General features: G+C 44.6%; 1 non-coding gene across 1 annotated transcript; it reads right to left on the minus strand.

Moving 5' to 3' along the window:
• Positions 1-216: 216 nt before the first annotated feature.
• LOC130958297 (small nucleolar RNA R71) lies at positions 217-324 on the minus strand. Its single transcript, XR_009077426.1, has one exon. It is a non-coding gene; the product is annotated as a small nucleolar RNA R71 (small nucleolar RNA).
• Between the last annotated feature and the right edge of the window lie 3229 nt (positions 325-3553).

Consider the following 3553-nt stretch of genomic DNA (forward strand, 5'->3'; position numbering starts at 1 on the left):
GATCCTCATCAGTTCTTAGCTGAATTCTTGCAAATCTGTGACACAGTCAAGACTAATGGGGTTGACCCTGAGGTCTATAGACTGATGCTATTCCCTTTTGCTGTAAGAGACAGAGCTAGAATATGGTTGGACTCTCAACCTAAAGAAAGCCTGGACTCTTGGGAAAAGCTAGTCAATGCCTTCTTGGCAAAGTTCTTTCCACCCCAAAGATGGAGTAAGCTTAGAGTGGAAGTCCAAACCTTCAGACAGAAGGATGGAGAATCCCTCTATGAAGCTTGGGAAAGATACAAACAATTGATCAGAAGATGTCCTTCTGACATGCTTTCTGAATGGAGCATCATAGGTATTTTCTATGATGGTCTCTCTGAACTGTCCAAGATGTCTTTGGATAGCTCTGCTGGAGGATCTCTTCATCTGAAGAAGACGCCTACAGAGGCTCAAGAGCTAATTGAAATGGTTACAAATAACCAATTCATGTACACTTCTGAAAGGAATCCTGTGAACAATGGGACAAGTCAGAAGAAAGGAGTTCTTGAGATTGATGCTCTGAATGCCATATTGGCTCAGAACAAGATATTGACTCAACAAGTCAATTTGATTTCTCAAAGTCTGTCTGGAATGCAAAATGCACCAAGCAGTACTAAGGAGGCTTCATCTGAGGAAGAAGCTTATGATCCTGAGAACCCTTCAATGGAAGAGGTGAATTACCTAGGAGAACCCTATGGTAACACCTATAATTCTTCATGGAGAAATCACCCAAATCTCTCATGGAAGAATCAAGAGAGACCTCAACAAGGTTTCAATAATAATGGTGGAAGAAACAGGTTTAACAATGGCAAACCTTTTCCATCATCTTCTCAGCAACAGACAGAGAATCCTAAGCAGAACCCCTCTGACTTAGCAACCATGGTCTCTGATCTAATTAAAACCACTCAAAGTTTCATGAATGAAACAAGGTCCTCCATTAGGAATTTGGAAGGACAAGTGGGACAGCTGAGCAAGAAAGTTACTGAACTCCCTCCAAGTACTCTTCCAAGCAACACAGAAGAAAATCCAAAAGGAGAGTGCAAAGCCATCAATATGGCCGAATTTGGAGAGGAAGGGGAGGAAGTGAACGCCACTGAGGAAGACCTCAGTGGGCGTGCACTAGCCTCCAATGAGTTCCCCAATGAGGAACCATGGGAATCTGAGACTCAACATGAGACCATAGAGATTCCATTGGACTTACTTTTGCCTTTCATGAGCTCTGATGAGTATTCTTCCTCTGAAGAGGATGAGTATGTCACTGAAGAGCAAGTTGCTAAGTACCTTGGAGCAATCATGAAGCTAAATGACAAGTTATTTGGAAATGAGACTTGGGAGGATGAACCTCCTTTGCTCACCAAAGAACTGGATAACTTGTCTAGGCAGAAATTACCTCAAAAGAGACAAGATCCTGGGAAGTTTTCCATACCTTGCACCATAGGCACCATGACCTTCAAGAAGGCTCTGTGTGACTTAGGGTCAAGTGTAAACCTCAGGCCTCTCTCAGTAATGGAGAAGCTAGGGATCTTTGAGGTACAAGCTGCAAGAATCTCATTAGAGATGGCAGACAACTCAAGAAAACAAGCTCATGGACTTGTAGAGAATGTTTTGGTAAAGGTTGAAGAGCACTACATTCCTGCTGATTTCATAGTCCTAGAGACTGGGAAGTGCATGGATGAAACCATCATCCTTGGCAGACCCTTCCTAGCCACAGCAAAGGCTGTGATTAATGTTGATGGAGGTGAACTGATCATTCAAGTGAATGAAGAATCCTTTGTGTTTAAGGCTCAAGGATATCCCTCTGTCACCACAGAGATGAAGCATGAAGAGCTTCTCTCAAATCAGAGTCAAGAAGAGCCCCCACAGTCAAACTCTAAGTTTGGTGTTGGGAGGCCACAACCAAACTCTAAGTTTGGTGTTGAACCCCCACATTCAAACTCTAAGTTTGGTGTTGGGAGGTTCCAACATTGCTCTGAGTATCTGTGAGGCTCCATGAGAGCCCTCTGTCAAGCTACTGACATTAAAGAAGCGCTTGTTGGGAGGCAACCCAATGATTATAATTTATATAGTTTCTTTTGTTATTTTATGTTTTTTATAGGTTGATGATCATAAGAAGTCACAAAATCCATTGAAAAAGCAAAAACAAAATGAAAAACAGGAAGAAAAATAGCACACCCTGGAGGAAGAAGCTGCTGGCGTTCAAACGCCAGTAAGCCTAGCAGTTGGGCGTTTAACGCCTAGTCTGGCACCATTCTGGGCGTTTAACGCCAGAAAGGGGCACCAGACTGGCGTTAAACGCCAGAAAAGGGCAAGAACCTGGCGTTAAACGCCAGGAATGGGCACCAGCCCGGCGTTTAACGCCAGAAATGGCTCAAAACGTGATTTTGAGCAACATTTGGTGCAGGGATGACTTTCCCTTGACACCACAGGATCTGTGGACCCCACAGGACCCCCACCACCACTCTCTCTCTTCTTCCCCCATTCACCAATCAACCCAATACCTCTTCCCCAAAACCCCTTCACCTATCAAATCCCATCTTTCTCTTCACCACTCACATCCATCCTTCATAAAACCCCACCAACCTCACCCTTCAAATTCAAACCACTTCCCCTCCCAAACCCACCCAATATGGCCGAACCCCATCTCCCCTCTCTCCTATAAATACCCTTCTTCACTCCTTCATTTTCACACAACCAAAACACCACTTCTCCCCCTCCTTGGCCGAATACACCACCATCTCCCTCTTCCTCATTTCTTCTTCTTCTACTCTCTTCTTTCTTCTTTTGCTCGAGGACGAGCAAACATTTTAAGTTTGGTGTGGTAAAAGCATTGCTTTTTCATAACCATTATGGCATCCAAGGCCGGAGAAACCTCTAGAAAGAGGAAAGGGAAGGCAAAAGCTTCCACCTCCGAGTCATGGGAGATGGATAGGTTCATCTCAAGGGTGCATCAAGACCACTTCTATGAAGTTGTGGCCTTGAAGAAGGTGATCCCCGAGGTCCCCTTTTCACTCAAAAAGGGCGAATATCCGGAGATCCGCCATGAGATCCAAAGAAGAGGTTGGGAAGTACTTACCAACCCCATTCAACAAGTTGGAATCTTGATGGTTCAAGAGTTCTATGCCAATGCATGGATCACCAAGAGCCATGATCAAAGTATGAACCCGGATCCAAAGAATTATCTTACTATGGTTCGGGGGAAATACTTGGATTTTAGTCCGGAAAGTGTGAGGGTGGCGTTCAACTTGCCTATGATGCAAGGAGATGAACATCCTTACACAAGAAGGGTCAACTTTGATCAAAGGTTGGACCAAGTCCTCACAACCATATGTGAAGAGGGCGCACAATGGAAGAGAGATTCAAGAGGCAAGCCGGTCCAACTAAGAAGGCATGACCTCAAACCCGTGGCTAGAGGATGGTTGGAGTTTATCCAACGCTCAATCATTCCCACTAGCAACCGGTCCGAAGTTACTTTAGACCGGCCATCATGATCCATAGCATCATGATTGGAGAAGAAGTGGAAGTTCAT

Source organism: Arachis stenosperma, chromosome 10, assembly GCF_014773155.1.
Source record: "Arachis stenosperma cultivar V10309 chromosome 10, arast.V10309.gnm1.PFL2, whole genome shotgun sequence".
Lineage (NCBI taxonomy): Eukaryota > Viridiplantae > Streptophyta > Magnoliopsida > Fabales > Fabaceae > Arachis > Arachis stenosperma.